At 41.7% G+C, this 18,151-nt stretch overlaps 1 protein-coding gene across 1 annotated transcript in view; it reads right to left on the reverse strand.

The window, feature by feature from the left end:
- Positions 1-18,151, reverse strand: part of sema6cb (semaphorin 6Cb) — a gene marked incomplete in the record, with an annotated part of 158,875 nt that overhangs the window by 82,263 nt on the left and 58,461 nt on the right. Inside the window, 1 exon segment of the mRNA XM_032517570.1 lies at positions 12,864-13,051.

Genomic DNA, 18,151 nt, shown 5'->3' on the forward strand with positions numbered 1-18,151 from the left:
AAACAAATGTAACTTTCTCTTTGCGATTGCTAGGGATGCTACAGCTGAGAACCACCACTTTGAGGATCTTTGATCTCCATCTCCCCTGTGGTACCAATTAGCTTTGCTGCACCGTTTGCATTTCAAACTCTTTGCAAATTCCCATTTTGAAAGACATCCTGAATGAATTATCAATCTACACGCACTTCTATAGCCTCTCCAGGAAATGTGAATTATGAGTGGCATATCTCCAACGTTTGGCTCATTTAAATGGAGGTACCTCTACAAGCGCTTAAGGGGTAAAATATCAAATACTTAGTTTCCCCTCACCAATCACATGTTTTATTTCACTATGATGCAATCAGTAGGCCTCTTGCTTATTTCCGTTCGTCCTGACAAAAGAATAGGTTGCACTGTGCCAAAACAGAGATTACTACTAAAAATATAAAAAACACATGAAGGCATAGAAGTTGAGAATTGATCAAAAGCAAGATAAATAGCTGTGAAGATTCTTCCACTGCCTTTATCCCTTGTTAGCAGAGGCAATCACACAGCCAACACCCAGAAGATCCATCCCTGTCACATTACACCAACAAGATTATAAGGAGCGGTTGGAGAGGAGGTATCACAGGAATGTGTGACAATCGTACATTTGGTGAATTTCAGTTGAACAAGAACAAAAGCAGCGAGCCCTGCTTTTATAAATGAATGATTTTTGCAATCTGATTGGTCGATGCTGATGAAGGGAAATATAAATCAAGGGTAAGAGTGAGGCTTCTCGGCGAGAGTGCCTCACAGAGATAATGGCATCATCATGCCTGTGTGCTTCGCTGTTCCTGGGAAGATTAAACACTTTATCATTGTCTTTGGGACAAACAGTCTCCGTACGTGGAGCATGCATTCAATTATTAGACCCTTTTTATGCACAAACCTGACATTGACGCGTCAGCTTCATCCCACACCAGAAGCCTTAAGAGGTGAGATGAAAAGAGACAGCAGTCTTATCAGGGCAGTGCTACCTTTCAGGGCAGTAGCCCACGGTGGCAGCTGACCTCACTTTTATTACCGCTGTCACACACTGATGATATCATCTAAACACATAGTGAAAGACCCAGAAACTTTCAAGCTCGGTTTATCTCATTTTATAGCTCTAACAACTCCGTCTCTGCCAAGAAAAGTCAATGGCCATGGGCAATCATGCACCAAGCAAGAGCCTGGCTCCTCTCACCTCATCAAAGGCTACACTGGGCCACGGAACATGGGAGGAAGATAGTAGGAGCCGTGGCATGAAACAGAGAAATGGGACATGAACAGTGACAGTTGGAAAGACAGTAAATCCAAATGAGGAAAAGGAAGGGGACGAGGGGGGGGGGGGGGGGGGGGGGGGGGGGGGATGACAGCGTCTCACAGCTCACTGGTCTGGAATCAGCCAGACAATCAATTCCACCACTCAGATTCAGGCTGGCAGGTCTTGTTTCATCGGGACTGAGCATCACAGGGCGGCGCCCAATTATCAACGATGCTAAATGACTTGAATAATCAGTCAAAGTAGTCAAACGAGACAAACATATCACGAAGTATAAAACTGTCTGGCTTTCTGGGCTTCACCCTCATGATTGCCTGCAATTTTCCATTGGGGTTAATTAGGTACTTTAATCTTAGATGCTGTTGCTACGGACAACTGACAAAAAAGTGTGGCACCTATTCTGTTAATTCATCTTGTGGAGAGTACATTTGATTGTTTCTAAAAGAAATGATGCAGAAAACAGAAACTACTGGAGTTTTTTAAGACTTAAGAATCAAAAACAATTACAAATATTTAACTCTTTTAGTAGACAGAGGATTATGAAATGTTCTGAGAGCCAAGTTTATCAAACTTACAAATCCTCTGGTGTTTGTCCTCTAATAACACATTTTAAAGTTGCAACACTTAAGATAACCATCTAATGTCCCTTTGCAGGAGTCTCAAATGGGTCAACATAAAAAACAAAGTAGTATTTGCTTAGTGTTTGTAAAAATCGATTTTTCTTGCTAAGCTTGTACCATTTGCCTATGGCTGTCAGGGTCGAGTTGGAGAAGGCATACCGCATCCCGAACTGACAAATAAAAAGGACTAATCATAAGATCCAGTTGGCAATTTCACATATCAGATCTAATTCCGAGGCAGCATCTGAGGCATCAATCACTGTTGTCCACTGTTCTTCTGACAACGTGGGGTCTTCACCGGCTCAGTGGTAGGGCTGCTCCATTATGGAGGAACAAAATTATTATTTAACACAATACCTCATTCACTTTGGAAAAAATGTTGCATTTATTGAAAAAGAGTTAAACAAATCAACACTGAAAACACCTTTGGAATGTCCCTTAATACTTTTTTTCTCATTCAGAACACGAGACAAAATAAGAGTTTACATGCCAAATAAAACAATAATCGTTTTTCGTGATGACTGTGTTTTTGTGCTCATATGGAGCCAAATACGTAATCATGATTACACTTTTAATTACACAAAGTGTTGCTAGGACTGCTGGCTGCTTGTGTTCCTGCATGTGTCTAATGTGTTGTGTGTTAAAGCACGGCCTGGATCTCAGTTTAGATAATGTAGCCTATCCAGCACTTAAGAAGGATAAGCCCTTATCTCTGTCTAAATCCCCAACAGTCATCGGAGGCGGCAGGGCTTGCTTAGGAGTCCATCTAATTGGAGCCTAAATCCATGTAGCGTAACATAAACATCCATGCAATGGACACTGGGGTTTATACAGGCATTGTAGTTAAGATGTCACTACTTCTACATCGACATTACTACCTATTGAATTGTTACATCTTGAGTTTCTGATTCAAGATAAAGAGGTATGATAATATGAGAATATTGCCTGAAATTGTCACCAATTTACTCTAAATCATTGAATATAGTTTAATATCCACTGCCAGATGTCTAATCATTTGAAAGTCCATGTTTTCTTAACAGACACGTCTTTAAAGTTTCTCGAGTCAGGAGTCCTTGTGAAAAGCTTTGTGTCACCCCACAAATAAAAAAACACTTCCTAGTGCTAGATCAAAGCAGCACATGTAGTATTCATCTATCAGCTCCATCGCCATTTCTGAGCCCGAGTCATCTGCATTTTAGGTTCTTAGAGACATGAGTGAAGCTGACACAAAGAGAATAAAAGAAGTTGAGAATAGACCAATTCACACTGGGAGGGCTGGGGAAAAAAAAGATGGACAGGAAGAAGTAAGACAGGAGAAAAAAACAAAAGCTCTCTTTTTGCAAGACGACGTACCACTGCCTCTGATTCTATTCTTCCCCACGCCCTCCTCCTCCTCGCTCTCTTTATCCTTCCACTGGGTTTGTGTAATAATAATAATAATAATAATAATAATAATAATAATAATAATAATAACAACAAGAAGAAGAAGAAAGCGATGGGACAAACGGGGCCATCCATAATGGGTCTAGATTCTGGCGTGAGCATGCTGTTGAGCCTGGGTGGTGGTGTCATTAAGTGTGTGTACGTGATAAATGCACTCTGCTTGTCGGATTTGAGATTCTCATTAGTCCGTGTTCAGGAGCAGACCTGGGGCCATTATTCTTGTGGCTACCTTGACAATAGGCTGAATGTGTCTGTGTATAAGAGCGAGAGAGGGAGTGTGCGCTTCTGTTGGGATGCTTGTACACATAAGGGCATTTCAAAGGTTTTCGGTTCTCATGCAACAGCTGTATTGATCACATGTATTGGTAGTCTCAATACCATTTAAAATGATGCATGATTTAGTGTTTCTGACAAAAATGTTGACGTCACGACTGATAAATCTGAATTTTGAGTTTACGTAATGCGCTTGTTGGTAGCCATTGCTGTCTTGGTGTATATAAAGCTATCTGATAAATATGCCAACTGTGTAAGGGTTGAATCATTTAGAATTGATTGATCCAGATTTTGCATATCTACACCAGTTGTTATTTATTCCAGGTTTAAATTGTTGTCATAATATTTAAGTAAAAGCAGAGTTGGGATTGCAAGCAAAATTCCACATATATAACTGAAAAGGTAAAAATTCCAGCAACACGGGACTAGTATTTAACTAAGAATAAAAACATGGTCTTACATACTCTAGTAAATGCTCCATCTTGCTAGTTGAGGCTTTGGCAAACATTGTACTGCATCACTGCTGCCTTTTGCAAAATTCAGCACCTCCTGGTTTGCCATAATATAAGTATTATACATACTATACATGTATGATGCATGCATGCTGATGTAGACAGAAGTGTAAACAGCACTTTCATGGGGCAATAAGCAGGCACAATGTTTCTGAAAGTCCAACTGAAATCACATTTAGTTATAGCTGTTTGTAGTAAAATGAATTATTTAGTCCCAACGTTATCTGCATGTAAAATGAGTTACTTTATTAAACGCCTGATTCATCATGCTGTGTGTTTTGACAAAATGACCAACAATGGACTTTCCTATGTTGTAGTAACGATAAATCTTAACCTTAAACTGCACTGACACCAACACCACAGCAATCCTTTCAGCCTCTCTGCCAAGTTCTTAAGCAGCCAGCCATTTTTTTGTACAGTTCTCCACTGAACTGTGGCTGTGGCAGCCAGGAGGTTAGTGTGACTCAAAGCCTCTACAGGAGAAACACAAGGACAAATGCTGTGTGACATAAGCACTGTGTGAAAACACATTTTCAAGCTGCCTGTGTCTCCGACAGACACAATGGAGGCATGGCATGTTTACATGTATGATAGCAAAGGGACATATGTACAGAGGACACCTATTCCTTTATCTGCTGGCGCTAGGTGACAGTATGTCATGTCACATTTTTCAAAAAGGTTCCTTTCATTTGCAGAGAGGATGGAGGAGGATGTAGCCGTTGGCCTTGCCTGCCTCAGTGGCTGTAACAGTTGTCTGGACGTCTAGCCCAATCAATACTCAGAGGCGAGCATCTGCCTGGGTCTCCAGTTACTGTACCTCTGTCCTCATAGCCTTCTCAGACTGTTCTGCAGACAGCCGTGTGCTGCTGGATCATATCGGCGGCGGGGCTTATCACGGAACAACACAGGAAATGTGATGCCGTGTAGGGCGGGCGCTGACACTTTAATTTGTCACTGGTGATAGGGTTTTGTCAAACTATTCCTGGAGTTCATCAGCCACCTGGCCTTATTTGCCCACTCCGCAGATGACTTTTCAGCCCTCTTGAGAAATGCTCCGCCACAATGACCTTGATGCCAAATCGCTGCATATTTTTCATCATGTACGAGGCTCTGCGGAGCGGGCACCATGTTGTTCTTTGGTTCAAGACTGCAGAATGAGCTGGGTACTGATGAACCCGTATAAGAGGTATAACAAATTATCCTCTTTCAATAACTGACACCATCATTTGCCTCAGAAAGAAGAGCATTGCGGTTATTCAGAAAGCTGTAAAATCTAGCAAGAAAAAAACCCACACAAACATAAAAGCCAAGCTGAGATACAAGCTTTAGGGCAAGTCTACAAAGATTGAAGAGGCAGAATAATAAATAGAAAGGTAAACAGAGAGACAGGTAGTCAGAAAGATTGGAGTTCTAGGGAAAGTCTCTGGTGCATTAAACGGACTGCTATAACAGTAAAGTTTCTGAGAAATCTGTACATGCTAATTAAAGCAAAAGCTAAACAAAAAAAATCAGTACTGTATCCAGAGGGACAATGATGGGGAAGGTTACACCAAAGGAATACATTTGCATAATATGTGAAGCTTTAGTGCTTAGAAATACATATTTACACTGTATATTTCTATAGTACCTTGGTTTGTTAAGTTTATTTGTTTTTGACATGAAGACATATTTATCAGCAGTGGCTTTTTAAATACTGGTCTTTATGCCTTAAGGACAATGGGAATCTCTTCAAAAACGTTTTAGCTATCTAGGATTGTTTGATTGCTAACATTAGCGCTGAACACCATTCCAATGACAGCCTTTGTGCTGTTTGATTACTAGCTTGTAGCCAGCAGTGAGGTTAAGTATGTCCACTTTTACAGTATTCATATTACAGAATTCTCTCGTTAGCATCTTATATGCTACTTGTCACAAAGTGACCATTTTGACCATGCACGACTCAAATCTGCACTCGCCTCATTTTGGGCAGTGACAAACAGTACTGTCTTGATAAACTGTCTTTTTAATAAACTGTCTGTACACGTATAATGTTCTCAATGCTTCAGTTTACATGTAGGGACCCCCATTATGCTACCATGGAAGTGTGGTGTTATTTTGAGTCTTGTTGGTGGTACAGAAATAGCATTTACTTTACCGGTGACCCGACGACTAGCGTTATAAGCTAATTAGATGTTTGTGCTAAAACTGGTCACATTCGATTAGCATGAAAACATATCCCAGAGAACGGGCGACTCAGTGCCCATGTGCCATTAACCCCTGGGCTCATTTTGTGCCAGAACAGTCCTTGGAACACTTGGAATAAAATGTATATGTGGAGCTGCAATCTGATCTTAAAAAAAACATTTATTTGGAAAGAAAACAAAGAGCAAAGAAAAGCACTTGGCCTTGATGCTAAACCGTGCGTGACGACTCTTATGTGACAACAACTTATTGTTTTGCTGTGTGCTTATGTAAAGTGTTTGACAAAGCATTATAGCACACACCCAAGACCCAGAAACACTTACTCTCTTCAATGTACACTGTTGGACGTTTTTGGTGCCTTGAATGGATTTGTCCTTAGTGGCCTGGCTGCCTTTCGAAATCAAAACAACTGTGTTTTTATAAAAGGACTTGCAAAAGAGAGATTCCCTTTTAGCAGAATAAAGGAAACTGAAAGCCAGTAAAAAACAACAAGACTCTAAACATATGTGAACCATCTACAGCCCCACGGGGGCACACTACAAGACTGGTATCTCGAAGCAGGTGCTGACATATTTACAACTAAAATAAAACAACACTGTTACTGCCTTGCTGATGTGAGAGAGAGATAGATATATATCTATACATCTATATATCTATATATATCTATATATCTATATATATAAAAACGTTTGTTCTTGCTCTTAAGAAATTGAGAGGCTACTATGAGGCTTCAGCAGTCTGAGTTAAACAAATAAAGTGTGTATTATGTTGTGTGTGTATAAAATTGTGACCTATTCTTTAACAAATGTGTTTCACTGTATAACAAGGGGGGGGGGGGGGGGGGGGGGGGACACTGGTGGCATTCACAAATGAGACTTTTCTCTGGAAGAGATTCCCTTTAATCTCTGTGATTTAATTTCTTTGCTTCTGTCTCAGTGATTTGGTATTGCAGATGTCTTCTCTCTGTGCTTAAGCCCTTTGGCCATATGCTCTTGCCGCCTGGACCATGACACAAAGGGCTTTTAATCAGTCTTCTCAACGACGGAGCACATTCTGTCATTAAAACACTGGGGGCTTGCTTGAGCCTCTCCCATCCAAAGTCTTTTGACTCTAGCTCGGCCTCAGATTTCTACATCTATTGCTGTCATGCAAAATGCATTCTGGTACTGTCCACAGCACAGTTCTTCTCTCTGTTTTGGTAAAACATGCATTTCTCTGCAAGACTGTACCCCTCCGTTGCGCTCACATTATTTCTGCAACTATGTTCAGGCATGTGGTTTAGACTACAGTAGAAAAAAGGGCTAATGTGATGTTACAAATAACCAATAGCAACTGCTTTCGTAATCTAAAGGTAATTTGTGGCAGAAAGAATATCCGTGTCCACCTCCATTTTGGCCTCACCATTTCAGTTTGGCAAGCACGTGCAGCGAGCTGTGCAAACAGCCGAAAGCTAAAAAAATAAAAGATCCTGTTCCATCTCAAGCAGCCATTTTGGATCCCAGCCAAGTGTCCAAACAGCTCAATGTTAATGTGCACAGGAGTTATCTGAAGGGTAAAACTGACAGAACTTTAATGGGCAAACACATGAGGTTTATTATAATTGAATTATAATTTGGATTGTGGCCCTCACAGTAAACATTATTCAATAGCATAGAACATTACCATAAATTAAGCCTAATTTGAGTCCCACTCTAAAATAAGATTCACTATTTTGTGACCTGTACGTGTTGTTTAAGACAAAAATGTATTAAACGATTTGCTCATTTGAATTGTAATTATGAACAGCCTGGAGTCGGCTTTGGAGGGCTTTCTGACTTTCACCTCAACTTGAAGCGATCCCACTCTCATTATCCACATTTACTAAATGTTTCAAACCTAAGCACAGGTATGCCACTGTTTAGGGATGGGAGGATCGAGGTTGAAGTAAAAAGCACACATCGACAGCACCTGAATCTTATTCCTGACACAGATGTTTAGGCTGAGTGCTGTGCTGTAGGGCTGCAGCCATGTTTGCTGACATTGTTGAAGCGGTTATCCTCTTTTGGAGGGATTTCTTACCCATTACAGGGCAATGATTTATTTAAACTCAGCTGCGGATTTGTTTTTGCACTGCATGTTCTCGGAGCTTTTCGGTTTCCCTATGAATGTGGCAAATATAAACACTAGTCCTGGTTATAGGGAGCGAGGCCTGCAGATTGTTTGTGCTGACAGTGAAAGAGCTGTTATCACAAAGCGAGGGCTGTTTTTCTCCTCGCAGCTTGCCGTCTGTGTTCGAGCGTGGACACGCAATCTCATTTGTGTGTGTGTTCGTGTAACAAACTGGCTGCTGTCCAGCAGCTCCGATGTCTAATAGCGTGTGGACAACTCATAAAACATTGCATGCTGTGGGAGATTTGTACTCTTCTTTTGCTACGCTGGCGTGTTTAACTAGCCCCGAGAAGTTGCATCACTTCAGCTTTCCCACGTGAGGATATTTAGCCGCTGATGAACATGAAAGTAAGCAGAAAGTTTCTTTGAAATCCAAATCCAAGTCTGAAAGGCATGTTTCAGAGGAAAAGTCGATATGATTCTATCTGTAATTATAAAGCTCATCAGATCCCTGTTAAATTGCAGCAAAATGGGGATCAATATAAACATTGTTCTTTTCACAGCTTGAGAGGAAAAAGCTGAAAAGGGTTCATACCATTTGAGAATTTTGATTATGTGATTTCTCAGGTTTTCTTCATGTATCTTATGATTTCTCTGGGAGGTGCTGAGGGAGCATCACAACTCCCACACAGATGACTCTGCCGATCCCCATCAGTAAGGCAGGGAATACATCACATCTGCTGATCGATATCCCCTGCTTAGGGCTGGCAGGTTCACTGAATATTAAGCAACCGTGGGAAAGTTATCCTGCCACGTTCCAGGTGAGGAGAGCTAAATCCAAGAATTATCATATTATCATCTCGCCCACAGAACGCAGGTTTTTAATGAAAAGAGAATAGGATCCATTAATAAACCCCTTTCATTTAACAACCTGTATTTTTATGATCAACTCTGACTAGGCATATCGGTGCTCTCTGTTCTTACTCTATAAAAGAGTTGATGATGTTCACTTACGAGTGTTACTCCTTAAGCTACAAACAGACGCTATCATGGCTCAGTATTCACAAACACAGCAATCCATTAAATTACATTAAGACTGATGTGGTAACTAAAAACCCTTTGGTGGCATTTTTAATATGCCAACGTCTGTGTTGCTTTACTGAGGCAGCCAACAGACATTAGGACATGCTACCAAAAGTCTTGGCCAAACCTTCCAAGCTTGGCTTTGACCACTTTGTATGTCAGCTATTCTTCCACTTTGGAAAACAACAGGCGGGTTTTTGTACTCATTATACAAGCCAGTTACTGTTAGCTTTGTGAAATGAAGCACAGTGTCTTCACTGAACTGCAGTGGGACCAGATTTAACCGAGAGATGGAGGTTTCTAATTTACATATCCATAAGTTTTTATATAAATAGTGACAATTTTCATTTATTTAGATTTGATCTCATTCATTCAAATCAGATCATATCTAGTTGACAACGAATTTAAAATCCAGGTCTTGAGGGGATGACTTGCTCATTTGCCATGTCAACAATTCAGTGTATTGCAGTTCAGTGTAGTTTTTCCACTTAATTGTACAATTTCATACACATTATTAAATGTGAGAAAACTGAAAATTACCATGACATCCATTGAGGTCCAATTATCACCGTATCGCTGAGCTGGTGTTGCTGTTACCGCATTAGGAAATCTCAGCAAGCATTTATCAACCTGCCCAGTGAATCTTTCTGGCAAAGGCTCCAACAAGACATCCAACATTACGGAGTAAAGCACTTTCTGTTTGTTGCCCTTTTAGAAAGTTTGTCAACTCCTGTGAGCTAAGATACTGTTTCCTGCTACAGCCCCACATAATTTAAGCGATGACGGATATACCTTTTTTATTTATTTTTTTAAATCCCTGCTCAACCCAGCTGTAAATTGGGGAACGTTTTCCCCTCCCTGGGAAACAGTCTAATGAGCAATGCCAGTCCTGTCAGACAAACTACGATCTTACCAGAAGTCATGTTGCAATGAAAAACCCCCATGGGGATTTTAGTCAAGCTGTAGCAAAGTCTCATGGGTAAACATTGGTAAGACAACAGCTCTGTGAATTGAACAGCCTGCTGACATGTACAGTACAGTCAGTGATGGTATGCGTCTCTATAGTAGGCTGTGTCGCAGCTCCCAAAGTCCCACCAGCCTACCATTAATCTAAGCTCTGTGTCTCTGTCAAAATCCCTCAACATCCCTTGGCCCCTCCAAGCAGAGAGCCTCTGACAGTTAGCAAGCGCTGCCGCTGCACACATCATTGATACTAATGGGGACGGAAGGCTGGTGTTGGGTGGCATGTGTGTCAGAGTTCGCTGCGGTGTGTGTATCTGTGTGTGTGTGTGTGTGTGTGTGTGTGTGTGTGTTTGTGCATTTGGGGTAACCAAAGTCAGGATTACACAAGTGGAGCATGTGTGGTTGCTCCGCGGCACGGAGATCAATTCCTGTCGCTGCAGCAAATGGCATGACAACCAGTCTCCTCCCCATCACCATCTGCCTCCTCTGTGCCAATTTGTCACAGCACATCCAAGTGTGGCCTTGCCCTCATTTAACATTGAGCGGGAGCACAACTCCGGGTGGACCAGGAGGAAGAAAAAGGAAAGAAGGAGAGAATAAGGGTACTGACAAAGACTGCAGCCCTCGGGGCCGACAGTGAGAGAGGTCAACTGGAGTTTATCGGAGGGCAAAGACAAGAAATACACACAGGGGGTGTCCTGGTGACCCAGCTGGCTCAGATACAAACTACATACCTGCAACACCCTGGATTCAAATCTAGACCAGGACCTTTGTCATATGTCTCCTCTCTCTGCCAAATCTTTCCTGTGTGAGCTTTTTTATGCAAAAGCCTGAAATATCAAAAGCATTAATAAAAAATTAAATAGCAAAACAGACAGCTGCATTCTCAGCGTGGCTCTGACTTGGAAGTAATGTTTCCTTAATTTAATAGCTGAAAACACAGGTGCCAAAACTCTGTCCGTGCCAACCAGTGGTGGGGTGTAGAACAGGGTTAATATGTTATAAAAACAACATGAAAATACTTCATAAAACTTACCAAAAAAAAATACTTTTAAGTGGCTATCAATCACATCATGCAGAGAGAACTATGAGAGTTTAATTCAGTACATTTGCTTGTAGATGTGTGCAAATTAAGACAGAGGGCAGGGTTTACCAAGAGCTTCCTGATGTTTTTGTTTGGTATGCAAAGAACCGTTTTTGTTTTTTTCATGTTAAGAATGTGGGCCGTGAACAAATGTTCATTCATCCAAAACATGCAGTAAACTTATGGTGGGAAGAACACACTTATGGTTCAAAATTCAGTACAATTCCCGTTTGGTGGGAAGAACACAGTGCCAGTATTGTCAAGTGAGTGGGTGACAAGATATGAAAGCAATGCCACTCAGTCTCGGTCTGCCTCCGTCTCTCCCTCTCTCACATTTTTGGCACGATAATACCTCTATTCAACTCGCCGGTCTGATCATGTTTCACGCCTGTGCACCCGCATTGACTGCTGTTCTGTCCCATTTCACCCCCCTTTGATACGTCTTTGTGTCATCAGTAATGACAGGCAGAAAATGGCTGTCCACATCGGGGCCCTCGTGCCACAGTGATGCCAGCGATTCAGTTCAACACCTCGTTCTCATATCCTCAACCTCCTAACGAAAACATCATGTATTGTTTCCCTGCTGTCAGCAGAGAGCGATGCAAAAGTGGTGGGATTCTATTCACTTTGACTGACACAATACTCTACAATGGCCCTGTGTCGCACATATGCACGGCCAGCCAAAAACAGGGATCACAGTACAATAGTGCCGCTTTAAAAGAGATAGCCCCGACGTGAACATTCACACTGTCAAATCGCTGCAAATAAGAGCTCATGGGGACAATGCTAGCCCCAGAAAAACAATGCGTTTGTGTTGCAGAAAGTGTGTCTACGTGTCTATTTGTCTACCTGGGTGTGTGAGGCACGGCTGTGAAAGCTCTTGAGAGTCTTTGTGCCGCTTTGGAAAAACACTTGAAAATCATGACCTGCACTGGCATATACAATCAGGTATGGGTGTAATAACGGAGGGCCATTAACTGAGTGGCAGACAGTTCTCACTCTGTGCCAATCTGAGCCTCACAGGATGTGAACTTGGTTTTACAGCACATAAATATGTCATTACTTTCTTCATTCATCTTAATGATGTCACAGTGTGCGTTTTTTGGGGGGAAATATATATACACAGCCTGGGACATTGCAGGCGTTGGATTGATCGTCTCTGACAGACAAACACTAGATAGTATTGTGAGATATTGTATTGATCATTGATTGAGAAGGCTAGTGTTTTCGCTTTCCCCAAAACCACAACTCAAAATAGAGTAAATTGGTGATATTTATGGTTTGTACAATGCAAAGACAAAAACAAAAACTGGGAACATAATTGAACATACAGAGATGTTTTGTCACGTCCAATGATCCACTAGTCTTTAGCCCCTCGCTCTTCTCTCAGGAAGTGACCTCAGCAGGGCGGAGTCTTGGGGCTGGGGTTTTGAAGATGGGGCAGTTAGTGGGCCGTCAGGGGCTTAAACCCCCTTTGAGGTTCTACCTCTAGGAAAGTCTTCAGTCTTCAACAAACTTCCTGTGAGAGCAAAGAGGAAAAAAAAAAAAAACATGAGAATGGACAACACCACAAGAGAAACAGCTGCACTGCAAAAACACTGTTGAAAAACCTCAGGGGTTTGTCTCTTTTGCTTAAAACGGGGCCACTGACCCTCAGAGCCCCCATGGAGAGGGGCTCCATCTCCTCTTAGTGTAATCTTCTCAGTAACTCTGCTGTCATAACATCACAGCTAACACAAGCAGAGAGGCCATAAATAGAGCCAGATGTTACAGGCCCAAACATGGATACGATAGGGAAAGGGCCAGGGAGGTTTGTGGTTCTGGAAGACTACCAGATTTACGGCATGAGAAAAATGTGTTTTTTTAAACACTATGGCATGTAGGCTAAACACTAAAACCTCAAAAACAAAAGTAAGAATCTGACAATGAGCCTAAGAAGAAGAAGAAGAAGAAGAATAATCCTTTAAGTGAATATGCTAAAACGCATACAAAAAATATATATTATATATATATATATATATAAACAATTAAGTGTGCGTCCAAGTCTATATACTTAAAGCAAATAGAATTATGAGTTCATTATTCAGTTCTGTCCAAACGTCCGCCTACACTCTTTGTTTGAGGCCAAATGATTAAAAAAAGAGCATGAAAAGCTTTATAGCCAGGTATCAGTGTGCAGATGAACCTACAACTTAATTTACAGTTATCTTGGTGACGCCAGCATCATCCATGTTTGTTTTCAGGTGACTTCTATTCATTCATTATGTTTGCTGTTTGCTTTTTTCCCACCAAAGATATCTCCATTCCAAACTTTCATTAGCCTGAAGCTTGTCTCTGGCCTCAGGAGACTCATTCATGCAGCACAGCTGGGGCGTACACTCGTTAGCTCACCTTGCTCACCTCGCAAACAGTATACTGTCATCATTTACCCAGCCTCCCCATAGTAAAAACACAATCAACACTGAAGACCATTCATGAAAGATGAACTTCCTGGAAATCCATTCTTGCAAGTTCTGCAACCCCCAAACACACACAAAGGTGGTCTCTGATGACCAGCGGTGGCTAACGGCCAGTGGCTCATGAATTTTCTGTAACTAAGCTTACATCCTACACAGATTTCTTCCCAAACATACACCTACACCTTCATGGTACACAAATTACACGGGGGAGGGGGGGGGGGGGGGGGGGGGGGAGAGAAGCTGGAGGTTGTGCCCGCAGAGCGATTCCTTACATCCTCAGCCATGGGTAAAGCATGTCCAGCTCCTTAACTCACCCACACAACGCGCAGCAGATGAGCTGCATTGCTTTCCCAATCCCTCCTGAATGAGGCAGCTGACTGCAGCTGCTGTGAGCTCAACACCGCCGCTGACTCCCATCGCAGCTTCATAAAGCCACTGAAGGCCTGTAAATACTTAACAACCCCAGCCTTCTGCAAATTAAGCGGAGTGGTGTGACAGCCTTGGCATGCTTGCTGATGGCGAATTAACCTGTGTGGTGTAAAGATGGCAGTGCTATAGTCAGAATGCGTGGTTGGTTAGTGGAAAGGTTATGGCCGCCGTACCAGGTCTGAGTCATGGGGAGTGGCCTGGTGTAGTGATTAGAGTGGTGTCACCTCTGAAATTGTTTTTAAAAGATGACTAAACCGCATCACAAATCACTTCTGACCACTTGCTTCCACCTTCCCACACATCAGTCACATTGTGTACAGGCCGCAGCTGCTTCTCTTGTCAAAAATCATCACCATCAATAGGGCCGGCAGATAAGGTCAAAATCTGTATCACACTCTTAATAGGAATGTTTTTTTCCCAAAGCAGACAGCTACAGATGGGTGAAAAATGTAAGCAAAAATCAAGAGTGTCTACAGGTGTTGGACCACGAGAAGCGCTTTAAATGCGGTGTGCCTTAGATTCTACCGTCTCTGAACTCTGCTGGAGGGATGTTGATTCCTTTCATGCTGATCAAGCCAATCAATGACCTCTTGTGCCTTATGTGGGAACATCTGAATTTGTGGTTTTTCTCTACTCATTTATTTAAGTTTTCCTGAAGTTGCCAACTGTCTGTACATGTAAGACTGCAATAAAGGAATGTTTTATTTTTCTCTGTATTGATTATCTGAAGATTATTTTCTTGATTCCTCGATACAGTTTGTAAAAACGTAATGAATTAGTTTCTAAAAACCCCGGGTGACATCTTTAAAATGCTTGTTTTATCCAATCAACTTCCCGAAATGAAGCGATTCAGTTACAGATGAATCAATCAACAAACAGTTCCTGATTAATGTGTACAAAACTAGGGAGGCAAGATTAAGAAATTCTTGGCCAAAAATAATGTGGCCAATAGTCGACACCAATGTCTGCTGTTCTATCTTCTTTTGTGAAAGGGAAACGAGGAAATCTGTATCAAAGGCATTCATCTGTTCATTACGCTCTCTTTAAATATGCATTAATTCATCAATTTTACAACCTGTATGCAACAACCTATACTCTCCTTTTTTCACATGAAAAATAACTTCTTCAAAAGCTCCCTCAGCCTGGTATACAACTGTTACCAAGAAACTCAATAGCAATAATATTTCTGTACTTAGGCTATATCACCACAAAATAATAAGTTGATCCGTGGTCAGTATGGATTAGTACGGATCAACACTGAATGTATGTGAACCGCTGATCAATTGCAAAATTCAACCATCGTAATGTGAAATAAATGTTTTTTGTCACTGTTATTTAAAGTAGGCTGACATATCTTTATGGAGGGCTGTTGTAGATACAAGCAACGCAATTTTCAGTTCAAATTAACAGCGTATGTTAAAATCCCGGTATCTAGCTACTAGACGGAATAGCAACGCGGATTTTGGTGTTCTCTGATGCTCTGAAACCGACGTTAGAGGCAACAAAAGCATTGCTGCATGTTACGCTAGTCAACACTAACGTTACACTTGGCAGCAGGTAACATTGAGGTTGGCCTACCCTTAGGTAGTAGCTGGATTTAAACACGATTAAAATGCTGACAGCTAGACGGTGTAAAAGTGTGACTGTATTGTAGAGGATTCCAGCAGCGGGACGCACAACAGTCTGCTGCTAAAGCTACGAGCTAAAAGACAAAAACTAGCTAGCACCTGGTCACTGCTGTTATCGACATGGACAGTAAAAGAAATGGACACAGCGACGCCATAGACTTCAATGGAGACTAGTGGAAGTGAATGAGTAGCACTTTTCTGTTTGTGGATAAATGGTACTTCATATGAATTCCCTTGCCACATTCCAAAGAATCTCCAAACCGTCAAAACGATGCTGAAATATTTCATTCTAATGCTTTCATGGACTCTCTGGGGGCTTCTCCCTGCCTCCAAGTCCCCTTGATTAACTGTGAGCTTCTCCTGACTATACGGTAATTTTTCTGCTGTGCAACAGAAAGTATAACAATTTTTTTTTTTTTACAATAACAGCTGCTATGGGGCCATAACGTGAGATACAAGGTAATGGAGCCTTTTATACATTGTCATGTTTCTTTAGAAATAAACAATGGACAAATGGAGTCTTTAAATGCTTCAGATGTCAAGTTATTCACTGTCAAAGTGATTCCAAAAGGAATGGGAGTCAATGGAATGCCAGCAGAAGGTGAGGGCTTTCCAGACGCTAGCTTACCCCCTTGGTTGTCAGAAAAACAACAGATGTGAATAAAGATTACATTTACTTAAAACTGGTAAAACTCGTGCATTCATAGTTATTGTAAAATACGCTTTTCCTCATCTGTTTTTGTTTTTAACAGCAATTTACTGGTGAAAGAAGTTTTTGTTTAAAGTTATTACGTTTTTAATAAATCATTTAAATGTCCTCCTTTTTTGTGCTGATCCAAAAATGTATCCAATCCGTGACTGAAAACCGTGATCCAATCAAACCATTAGTTTTGTGATCTGTTGCACACCTATACAAAACCATCCAAATAATCAAAGTGATATAAGGCAAAACCGGTTATTAAACTGAAGATCTGACAAAATCCTTCACTTCAGTAACACCTTTTTAATCAAAACTGACATGAAATCATCAATCACAACGTGATCATATCACAGTTAGATTTCACAGAAAGTTGACTGAATTATCGCCCAGCCCTGTATGAGCACCAAAGTCGTAACAGCATGTCCTAACAAACAACATGTAGACTGGATAACATGATTAACAGCCACTGGCACAAAGGTTATATAAATTAGAGTTAGCACATTCAGTTTAAGAGGACACAGGATGGCCCTGTTTGTGTGGAAGGTAACAGTTAACCATGAGGCAGGACAGGTTGTGTAGTTTTGTTCAGCTGTTTCTCCCCCCCCAAGCCTGCACAGAGTAGGTTCCAATATCGATTGTAGCGAATGAGATCAGCTGGTAGGATTGTTATCAGGCTGTAACTTCAGCTGCTGGGGCTATTATATTGGGTGCTCATATAACGCATGGGTGATGAAGGATAATGTTGTGGTGATTGTTTCATTGCCACAATGCCATTATTGTGCCCCAGCGTTAGTGGCGTCCTATAATTTCTAATCTCATTTTCTAGAAATAGTCCCCCAGAGAGGCCCCCTTACCCCGCCATAATAGTTTTGAGGTGAGCCCCATTAACCAAATGAGCTTTTCGGAGCACATTCCTATTAATGCCACTCATACGATCCCTCATCTCCTTCAAATATGAGCTTCCCTGCAGACCGCATGCACCACCAAGGCAGCATCACACTTTTAGGATATTCAACCTTCCCCAAGCAAATTTGGCAAAATCCTTCCCTTACCAAAATGACACTAAAGCCCCCTAAACAGATTCATCCCACACAGACTGACACACCACATTTCCCATCTCCACTCCCACTACTCTGCATATTTCCCTGTAGGCCTTGCAGTGCTCACTGGGTTGTGGTAGTGATCAATGGCCCCTGGCCACGGGCGTCAGAGGGGCCCTGGGCTCCAGGAATGGAGGTATTAATAATGCAAGGTCCAGGCCTGTCATAACCCCCATTAGCACAGAGGAGGCGGGAGGCCTAACGGATGATTGATTACTAATTAGATTAATTGCAGTCTTTTAGAAAAGGAGGAGAATGTAATAGACTGTGGGCCTGACAAGTGTAAGGGGAGAGGAGCCTGGG

The sequence above is a fragment of the Etheostoma spectabile genome, chromosome 6 (genome assembly GCF_008692095.1).
Source record: "Etheostoma spectabile isolate EspeVRDwgs_2016 chromosome 6, UIUC_Espe_1.0, whole genome shotgun sequence".
Taxonomy (NCBI): domain Eukaryota; kingdom Metazoa; phylum Chordata; class Actinopteri; order Perciformes; family Percidae; genus Etheostoma; species Etheostoma spectabile.